The sequence below is a fragment of the Malania oleifera genome, chromosome 6 (genome assembly GCF_029873635.1).
Source record: "Malania oleifera isolate guangnan ecotype guangnan chromosome 6, ASM2987363v1, whole genome shotgun sequence".
Taxonomy (NCBI): Eukaryota; Viridiplantae; Streptophyta; class Magnoliopsida; order Santalales; family Ximeniaceae; genus Malania; species Malania oleifera.
Window position 1 is genome coordinate 5289181 of NC_080422.1, and position 11942 is coordinate 5301122.

The following is an 11942-nucleotide window of genomic DNA, read 5'->3' on the forward strand; positions in this document are numbered from 1 at the left end:
TCCGAGTCTTTTCATACTCGCTCGAGATCATACATGGTGCAAAGCGGGACAACTCTATATACCGAGTTGCATAACCCTGCACTGTCATACTCCCCTGAGTCAAAGCAGAAAACTCATCTACCTTTGCATCACGTATAGAAACCGGGAAGTATCTGTCGAAGAACACCTCCTTGAAACGGCTCCACGTTATCTCCTCAGGACCAACCCTCTGCTTCTCCAGTAGATTCACCACAGTCCACCATCGACCTACGTCCCCATACAGCTGGAAGGTAGCATAAAGGACTCGCTGCCTATCCGTGCAGTGCAGGACCTCCAAGATCCTCTCAGTCTTCTCCACCCAGTCCTCTGTTATCGTCGAGTCAGGTCCTCTAGAGAACATCGAAGGATGCATGCGTGTGAACCTCTCAATGGAGCACCCTGCAGCAATAGGAGAGCACTCACGTCTCCTCACACTCTACTTGATCTCCCGCAATACCTGCCTCGCCAAACCTTGAGGCATAGAAGGAGACTCATCATTTGCAGTCTCCTCGGAGCCACTTCCCAGGTTATTATCCTTGGGGTCCATTCTGCAACACAATAGGAATCTATCAGTATCCCTACAAAACATATAGTTAATGCAATGATCTACACTAATCGTGTTAACTACTCCCTGCGAGGTCTAGGTATGTCCTGTCACACTGACACAAAGGTCATCAATGATCTGCCCTGCTTTTATTGGAATCGTCATCCCAGGAAAAACACGAAATACCATCGATAAATCCCGATCTAGTAATCGAACAACCCACAACCAACTCTACCCATATCCATGTCCTATACTCTGGTATGTACTCATAACTAAGCCTAACCAAGTCTACAAGATCTAACAACCTGATTAGCTTTGATACCAAGCTGTCAATCCCCGAACCCCGAAATGGGACCCAAGGGTGAAAATGTAACTAACCTGTCCCTATATCCGATAAAACATCCAAAGATACAGTACAATGGATGAGGGTCCAACCCCGTGGGGTTCCCAGGCACCCTAAACACATCCAATCACAATCATATACGCAGCGAAAAAAAAGTCATTCTATAACAAAATATACAGTACCATACCAGAGTCTATACACGAGCAAAACACAACTCTATCAAAACGTACAAATGGGTGCCCAAATACATCTCAAAATGGCAACCCATCAAAACTACAGTCCTAGCACTTACCCAAGTGCTAAACGCAGTACATCGGCCACTACGCTCTTTACACTAGGACGCTAGTTCCGGTTACTCAAAGGACCTGTAAAAATGTACGTACAGTAGGGGTGAGACACCTCTTAGTAAGGAAGAACACAAGTTATATCGGTGTGTGACATTTGAGTGTTATCATGATACGCTAACATGCATGAATCAATAGTCAAAACAATCAAAACTCAAAGGACCTGTAAAAATGTACGTACAACTAGGGTGAGACACTTATCAGTAAGGAAGAACACAGGTTATATCAGTGTGTGGCATTTGAGTGTTATCATGGTACGCTAACATGCATGAATCAATAGTCAAAACAATCAAAATAGTTCCAGTAATTTCATAATCCAAGCAATACAATTTGGTGTCGTCACACCCTTCGACTCGAAGTCAGATTGCCTGGTGGTATTTCACACCCTTCGGTAAAAACTGGTGATCTGGTGATATTTCACACCCTTCGGCCAACGCTCACAGTCTGGTGATATTTCACACCCTTCGGCAAACGTTGGTGCCCCCGGTAACCTGGCATAGCATCAGCGTTGAACCGGTGCAGATCTGGTGTTCACACACCCTTCGACTCGAAAGCTGACCAATCTAGTGGTATTGCGCACTCTTCGGTAAAAGCCAAATTTTCAAACCTAGAACAATTCGGAACACCGTTCCTATTTCACCAAAATACAACATATGCATGCTCATATAACCAAACAAACCACACCCATTTGGTAATCTAATTTATGGTTTTCCAAAAAAATACGGTTTAAACAAGTCAAGGCACGTCCATCCCAATATCATAGTATAAATCAACATATACCCACGGTTTTCAACAAAACCAGGGATGCAGCCCATCGCCCCCTTTTCCCAAAACTGTAATAATGAAAAACCCATAGTTTTCCTCATTAGATCCCCCCCAAATGAGTAGCCAAAACACACACAAGATGGTGGACCACAGTTCCACCAAGTCCGATTTCAAAAATAACCGATATAAACACAGTTCCCCTTACCTTTTCCCCATATAGCAAATCCCGAACTCCAAGGCCCCTAAACAGCGAATCAAGTTCCAAAACCTACAAGTCACAGTACAGAATATGTTCACAAGACTATTACCTACAAAACTATCGGATCATAAATGAAAACCGAGCCTTACCTCAATTTTTCACTAAAACCCGAAAATCTCTGAATCAAGATTGCGATCTATAGAAGTTGTAGAGAATCCTTCCACGATCCTCATGGTAACTTCAGATTTCCGATTCCATCAACGATCGACAAAGAAATCTAGAAAGAGAGAGTGTAGAGAGAGTTCTAGAAAGAGAGAGAGATAGGATTGAAGTTTCTTAGCTTAGAAGAAATGAAAATTCCTATTTATAGCCCTTTGACCCGGCCCAACTCATCGACGAAATGGTGCCTTCGTCGATGAATCTTCCACTACCTTCGTTGACGAATCGGTGGCCTCGTCGACGAATCTAAGATCACCAATTTTTCCGAGACTCCTCGGCTTCTCCTCGTCGATGAGTCTCTGAATTTCGTCGACGAGAAGAACAAAGGCTTTATCGACGAAATCTGGCTTCGTCGACGAATCTTGGTCTTTACCAAAATGTCCCTCTCTTTAAATATTTAAACCCATTTATCACGGTTCGGGTTCTTATAATCATAATTACTCAAAAACCTTTTCGGACGATTGTGTGTTTGTGAAAAAATTTCTGGATGGTACTTATATTATTCTCTTACTCTTTGTTGATGATTTGCTCATTGTAGGACAAGGCTTGTCCAAGATTGACAAGTTGAAGTTGGAGTTGAGTAAGTCTTTTGCTATGAAAGACTTGGGACTGACAAAGCAAATCCTTGGCATGAGAATTGTTCATGATCGAGAAAAAGGACAAATTTGGTTGTCTCAATAAAGCTACATTGAAAAAGTGTTTGAGAGGTTTAATATGGATAAAGCAAAACCCGTTGGTTGCCCACTTGCCAATCACTTCAAGCTTAGTACAAAACAAAGTCCTACAAGTGAGAAAGATAAGGAAGAGATGAAGAAAATTCCTTATGCTTCGGCCGTTGGTTCTTTAATGTATGCAATGGTTTGCACAAGACCAGATTTAGCTCACCCTATTGGAGTTGTTAGTCAATTTCTCTCTAATCTGGGAAATAGCATTGGTTAGCGGTAAAATGGATTCTCTGATACCTTAGAGGCACTTTGAAGGTGTGTTTGTGTTTTGGAAATGGTAAATCTATGCTCCATGGATTCATGGATGCCGACATGGCTGGTGATGTTGATTCTAGAAAATCAACTTTGGGTTATTTGATGACTTTTGCAAGGGGGGCTATGGCATGGCAATCTAAATTACATAAATGTGTTGCTCTATCTACTACGGAAGCTGAGTTTATTGTCATTACGGAAGCTTGCAAAGAATTGTTTTGGTTGAAGAGATTCTTAAAAAAGAGTTGGGGATGGAACAGGAAAGGTATGTTCTTTATTGTGATAGCCAAAGTGCAATTCATTTGAATAAAAATTTTATCTTCCATTCAAAGTCAAAACATATTGATGTTAGATATCATTGGATTTGAGATGTGTTGGATAAGAAATTGTTGGAACTTGAAAAAATTCACACTGATGATAATGGTTCAGATATGATGACGAAAGCATTGTCTAGGGACAAGCATGTGAAGTGTAGATTTTTGACCGGATTGATGGAGTCATCCTCATAAGTCGAGAGGGGGAGATTTATTGGGTTTCCCTCCTTGTGGGGCCCAATGCCTTGAAAAAGCTTTATCACTTTAATGTTTGTTGGCTTCCCAGTAAAAGCAAAATTTTTGCAACATGCTTTGGAATTAAAAACCAAGCCACGCGGTGTAGCAGCCGCAAGCTACCCCTTCGTCTTTCTTTCTCCATTTTTATTACAGCAGCCTCTCCATTATGTTTTCACTCACGTCTGTAGCTTCCTCACGCTTGCAGTTAGCACTAGTGTCGGTCATCTTCTGTTGCAGCAACCTACTATTCTGGCTGTGTATTATCAACATATTGGTATTTTTCTGGTTGTGCTCATTTTGGTTGGTTCTTTGGAGCTTTGTTCAGAATATTTGGTCAGGCATTTCCATCTTGCTACATTTGTTTATACACTCTTGTGTATTTGTAAGGCTTATGTCTTTTGTATCCATTTTGTACAACATATTTGGTGATAGTGAATTTGGACCACCGTGCCCCGTGGACGTACCTCAACATTTGAGAGAACCACGTTAAATTTTGCGAGTCTCATTTTATTTATTTATTTGCATTACTCCATTGATTTACTTATGGGAATTAGTTCATATATAATATTTTTTTCCAACATCTTCTTCTCATGCTAGCCTCCTCCCCAAATAATTTTATCCTCAATTAATTCTCCCCAAAATAATCCCTCTCTCTCTCTCTCTCTCTCTCCCCGCAACCCCCACCCCCTATTTTTTATTATCTTCTCTCTCTTCTCTCTTTACTTCTCTCCTCTCCTTCTCCCGTAGCCACCAACCCCCCATCTTTGTTTTTATTTTCTCTCTCTCCCTCTCTCTTTCCTTCCCCCTCTTTTTCTCCTACAGCCCCAACCCCCATTATTTTTGTTTCTTTTCTATCTCTTCCTCTCTTTATCCTTCTCCCTTATATTTCTTCTACAACCCCATTTCGCTTGCCCTCATTTCCCTATAAATAGGAGAGTTCTCTTTACTGAAATCTCACAACTTTTATGTGAAAAATTTTCTAGAGGAAGAGAAGGAAAAGTGAGTGAAAGAATTAGCGATAGAAAAGAATTTTTATACACTTAAAATTCTCACTCCTCTGCTCTTTTCAATCTCATTTTTAAGAGATAAAAATTTGTTGTGACCGTTTCATAGGGTTAAGTCAGGGTAAATAGTTTGATTATATCAGTTTTGTATAAAATATATATCCAAGTTTAATAGTGAGTTTGATTATTGTAGTTTTTTTAATATATATATATATATATATATATATATATATATATATACACCCAAGTTTATTTTTTTTAAGAAAATATTTTAAATCTCTCAAGTAATTTTTAGCATTATGATATTCTGTTAAAAATAAATATTTTTATTACGAAAATCGTGTAACATTTATTTTTATTAAATTACATTACATGTTTTATGAAGCAATAAGATATGGTAAAATTTTATGATATTGTTTTTAATTGAATAAAGTATATACTAGTATGTTTTTAAAATCCCTTATGGTTCAGAGATCACAGAATTATAGATGTTCGGTACCGTAGCTTACAGTTTATAGTTTGCGGAGTGTGCCCACACTGTTTTACATAGTAGTTTTGTTCTCCTAAGTGCACACCTGATTTTGGATCAGGATTTCATAGGAAAAATCTCACTTATAGTTACAGTTTGATTTAGTTTGGTCGGCCAGCCAATTAAGTTTAGTTTTCAGACTGCACAACTTTATCATGAGGGTAAACATAACTTACAGTTAACGGACCTAAAAAAAGTTTTTACAATATAAGTAAATATATATTTATGTGAACATGGTCATATTTAGTAGGCCTAAATGATGTTTTGAAAGAAAAGCATGAAAGAAAGTATATATATACAACTATTATAGGTATAGTTAACAATTAATAGTTACAGTATATAGTTATGAATTTTACAATTGTAGTTTGATGAAAATAATTTTATGCAAAAGTTTATAAATGTTTTATAGTTTTGAAACTATAGTATTAAATGTTATTGTTACAAATTATGGTACAGTAAAACTCATCTTAACCAAACACTGATAAAATATCTCTTACTTACTGAGTGTTGTCTCACCCAAATATTATCTCAAATTATCGATAGCTTTGAAGAGCGTATCGAAAATCAGGTGTAGCAAATGCGTAGGCGGGATTAGAAAGAGTAATTTAGAATAAATATTAAATTGGATATGTTTTTTGTTGACTTTTTGAGTTCGTCTCCTGTTTTGATTATGACAAACCACAGTATCTCATCCGTGTGTATGAACAAGTTTACTTTTCTAAGCACGGATAACAGATAAGAAATGGAAGCCAAGAAGCACTTAAACAAGCATATATTTCGGTGCAATCCATGCTATAGCAAAGGAGCAGAGCATGAAATTCTTTCACTTTTCATTCAAGTTGTATTGTATTGTGTTATATTTTCTTTGGGTTTGTTATAATCCTTGATCTGTAATAATTAATGCATGACATGCATGGTAGGACTATAAGCTCAAATGACCACAAGAAATCAATGACCATAGAAAAGACTTCGGTCGACCAACGCCAGGTTTTTAGGCTAAATTAAAAAGCCTAGGTCGTAGACTAACCATAGGTCCCTGCACATCACTTTGATAAATCCCATCAATTGTACAAATACTATCTATGCAGACAAGGGAAATTTATATTCAAAAATAAGACTTAGAACTTAATTTGAAAGGGTTTCGGGTGACCGAACCGTGTATGTTGAAAATTCTTCGATTGACCGAATAGGAAAAAAGTCAAAATAGTTGACTTTGGTCGGGCGACAAATGATAAGTTTGGGCAACCGAACTTAGAACCGGGCGACCGAACCTTGAGCGTTTGGAAAATTGCCTTAGGTTCAGCCACCCAACCATTCTCTTAGGCACTTGAACTGGAAAAACACATTTTCCATCTATGTCTGTTTGGGTAACTGACCTTATGGATCGGGCGACCGAAAATCTCAGGTTGGCCTATTTTTACCACAGGTTATTAAGGGAAAAACAGGGTTATTTTGGGTTAAATTTGTTTAAAATATTTTTAATAATTCCCACTATATCCCAATGATCAAAATTTTGAGTATGTCTATATATATGAGCTCATTTACAAAAAATTAAGAGAAGATTAGTGATTTGATTAAGAAAATATCCTCTAAATTTTTTGAGAGCCTTTTATTCACATACAAGCCAAAGCTCTCATCCTTTGCTCATTCCTTTGAAAAATCTTAGTGAGTGAGAGCATATTGAGATTACCTACATTCCTTATACAAGCTTATACTCTCTTGGTTTTGATTGAGTATTGATTTTCTTGTGAGAGTAAGTCAAAAATTTTCCCATTGATTTAATCCATATATTCATTTGTGGGGGAAATTTTGTGAGCTTCTGAGTCTTTGTACTATTATTGCAAGACTCTTGAGCTTATATTGTGTTTGTGGAGAAAACAATTTTTGACAAGCTTGCTTTGAAAAATCTCTTATGCTTAGACTTTTGAATATCATTTTGAGAGATTTGATCATACTCTTGAAAATCTTTGAAACCCTATTTGTGATTGAGATATATTTATATATATATATATATATTGTTTCAAAGATCGAATGACAATACACTCCTGTTCTTGATTGCTTATTGACATTACATTGAGTGTTATTGCACATATTTTGCACTGAACTTAGAGTTCTTATCATATTGAAATGCATTGATTATACTGTGTTGAAATGTAGTACAAATTTGTTTGTATTAGAAGCATCCTTATTTGTACGCAAATTTGTATTTGTTGGTTGTATTCCAGGCGTAGCCTGAGGGGTGGTTGATCTAACCCATAAGGATCGGTAGAGCCTTCTTCGCCCTGCAAGGAGAGTATGTAAAGGTTAAGGTCAGCCCTGGTGTAATTTGACCTGGTTGTAACCAATGTTGCTCCACCAGTTAAGTGACCAATAGTGGTAATCATCGGGTTTGCGAGTTAAGGCGGGGACATAGGCAGTATTGGTCGACCCCGATAACATTTCTTGTGCCTACTTTTGATTTTCGCACTTAAATTTACACACTTGAATGTTGTTATTTTAATTACAGTGTTTGGTTGAGAAATACTGAGATTGCTTTAATTGCTTTACATTTCTACTCAGTTTACTTAGTTTGATTTTTATTGAGTTGGATACTACATAGAAAGACCCTAGGTTGGGAAATACTATTTGTGGAATTGAAATCAACTTAGGAAGTTTTAATTTTTCCAATTCACCCCCCTCTTGGGATTGCACCAAAGTTAATATTTTTATATCTTGAAATTTTTAAGAATGTAAATTTTAACATTGGAGATAGTTTTGAAATGCAGTTATTTAATACTTCGGTATAATAATATTCTAGGTTTATTTACTGTCGTTGTAAAATATTCTACTTTCTACATTAATATTTTATAGCAAAAGTAAATAAACCTTGAATATTATTATACCGAAGTACTAAATAATTGCGTTGCAAAACTATCTCCAAAATCAAATTTTACTGCCTTAAAAATTTCAAAATATAAAAACATATCTAATTTAATGTTTATTCTAAATTGCTCTTTCTAATCCCACCCACGCGCTTGCTACACCTGATTTTCGATATGCTCTTCAAAGTTATCTGTAATATGAGATAATATTTAGGTGAGATGATGGTTAGTAAGTAAGAGAGATTATATATCAGTGTGTGGCTAAGATGAAAATTACTATACCATAATTTTGTAATAATAACATTTAATACTGTAGCTTCAAAACTACATTTGAAAAATTGTAAAACATTTATAAATTTCTGTATAAAAATATTTTCATCAAACAATAGCTCTAAAATTCATAACCGTATACAATAATTATTAACTGTAAACTGTACCTATAATACTTTTATATATGTAATATACTTTCTTTTATGTTTTTATTTTAAATCATCATTTAGGTTTACTAAATGTAGCCATGTTCACATTAATATATATACTTACTTATACTGTAAAAACTTTTCTTAGGTCTGTTAATTGTAAGTCATGTTTACTCCCATGACAGGGTTGTGTGGTCCGAATATTGGACTTAATTGGTTGACCGACTAAACTAAATCAAATTGTAACTATAATTGAGATTTCTCATTAAGTCCTGATCCGAAACTAGGTGTGCATTAGGAGAAATTCATTGTTCTGTAAAACCACTTTGTAAAATAGTGTGGGTCCATTCTGTAAACTATAAACTATAAGTTACGATACCAAACATCTGTAATTTTGTGATCTCTGAACCATAAGAGATTTTAAAAATATACTAATATATATTTTATGCAATTAAAAAAATATCATAAAATTTTACCATATCTAATTGTTTCATAAAACATGCAGCGTAATTTAATAAAAATAAACTCATGCTACACAATTTTCATGTTAAAAATATTTATTTTTAACAGAATATCATAATGTCGTAAATTACTTGAGAGATTCATAATATTTTCTTAAAAAAATAAAATCATATATATTTTAAAAAAAACTAACATAATCAAACTCACTTACCATTAAACTTTGGTACATATTTTATAAAAAACTGATATAATCAAACTACTTATCCTAACTTAACCCTATGAAACGGTCACAATGAGTTTTTATCTCTTAAGAAATGAGATTGGAAAGAGTGGAAGAGTGAAAATTTTAAGTGTATAAAAAATAAAAATTCTCTTTCCACCACTAATTCTTTTACTCACTTTTCTTTCTCTTATTCTGGAAAAATTTTCACATAAAAGTTGTGAGATTTCAATAGAGAGAACTCTCATATTTATAGGGAAAGGAGGGTAGGGAAAATAAGGTTGCAGAAGTTATACATGAGAGAAGGAAAGAGAGAGGAAGAGAGAGAAAAGAAACACAAATAATGGGGGAGAAGGCTGCAGGAGAAAAAGAGGGGGAAGGAAGAGAGAATGAGAGAGAAAATAAAAACAAATGGGGGGTTGGTCGCTACGCAAGAATAAAAGGGGAAAAGGAAAGAGAGAAGTGAGAGAAAATAAATAAATAAAGGGGCTGTGGAGGAAGAGAGAGAGAAAGAGAGGGAGAGAGAGAGATTATTTGGGGGAGAATTAATTGGGGAGGAGGCTAGCATGGGAAGAACATAAGGGGAAGGAAAAGAAAAAATAATGAGGAAAGGGAAAGCTAGTGGGAAAGGGAGTGGAGGTGTTGACTTTGGTGTATTCCTAAGAGGGGGGTGAATTGGAAATTTAAATTTTCTTCCTAGGTTAAACTATCCAGCAGCAATATATATACAACCTAGAGTTTGTCTATGCAATTCCAAATATGCAGATAAATATAAGATGTAGAAATTAAATCATACGCAGCATTCACACTATAACATACATGTGCAGGAATATAAATAGTGGAAATGTAAAGTGCACACATGATATGTTATCGGGATTCGACCAATATTGCCTATGTCCCCACCTCTATCTCGCAAGCTCGAGGATTCCACTATGGCTTACTTGACAGGTGGAGCGGCACCGATTACAATCAGACCAATTAATAGGGTTGACCTCAACCTAATGCCGCACCTTACTAGGATGGTGCACCTAACTTTCCTAACCGGGTCTAAGTCAATCTGAAACTATTCAAAAAGGCTAGTCTCCCTCTTCAGGCCCACGCCTAGAATACAATAATTAATATAATTTTCGTACAATGAAAAGTGCTTCTAACACAAGTAGATTTGCACAACAATTCAGCATAGTATAATTAATGCACACCAATAATGTAAGAACAATAAGCTCAATGGTGTATTTGTGCAATCAACGCTCTAAGTAATGACTTTCTCAATACAAGCACAAGAGTGTATCAACAAGTTAATCTTTGAAACTATGTAAAGACTAAAATCTCAATCACAGTTTAGGGTTTCAATGATTTGTACCAAGAATAATCAGAATATCTCAAAAATATTTTCTCAATATCAAAACACAAAGAGATATTCAAAAATAAGTTCGTAAAAATATTTTTGCACACATAAAAATATGAGCTAAGGTGTCTTACAATATGAGTGCAAAGACCCACAAGCACTAAGTTTTCCCACTCAAAAGATTTATTAAATTAAATCTAGAGGGAAAACTAAGTTCAACCCTCATTCCAAAAATCAACAAAGTAATGACCAGATGAGGGTTTCTAGCAATATAACATAATGGATAACACACTCACAAAGCTAGATTTTTCAAAGGAATGGTAGTGTATGAGTGTATAGGGCTTGTATGAAGAAATAGGCCTTAGGAAATTTCAAAGAATTTCTTCCCTAATCAATGTGTTAATTGCTTGCTAATCCAAGCAAATGAATCCCTATATATAGAGAAGGTTAAAATTATAACCATTGGGGATAAGTAGGGTATTATTAAATTTGTTTAAAAAACCATTTAGGAAAATTAATCCTGTTTAACTTAACCCTGTTTAATTGAAGTAAAATAGGACTTAGAGGGATAATTCTGTGAGGCTTCAATTAATTCCCCTAATAATATATGTGATATTGGGGACTATCTTACGTGTAAGTGCAAGGACCTAGGATCTTTTCTAAGGTTTTTAGGCATTTTAACTTATCCTGAAAAACCTAGCGTTGGTCGATCGAAGTCTTGTCTAAGGTCTTTCGATTTCCAAGTGATGTGTAGGGACCTATGGTCGTTCTAAGACTTTTGAGTTTGTAGTTCCTACATGCATGATATGCAGATTATTACAGACCTTTCCTATATTACTATTACAGATCGGAATTAATCATAATATAAATTACAATAATTGAATCTTCTGGGTCTTTATTCTTCAAGTTTTCGCATGTCATCAAATGATCTTGCTAGTATGGACCTACACACAAACTTGATAGACATTAAATACCTTGTATTTGTCATTATCAAAAATGAGATAAGACTCAAAAAATCAACAATCACCCCATTTTTTTATGATGACAAATACAAATGCAAAAATGGATAAAGCCAAATAAAGCTCCCCCTAAGAATATGCATACCAATTTTTGCAAAGTATATTTCTCCCCCTTTGGCATCA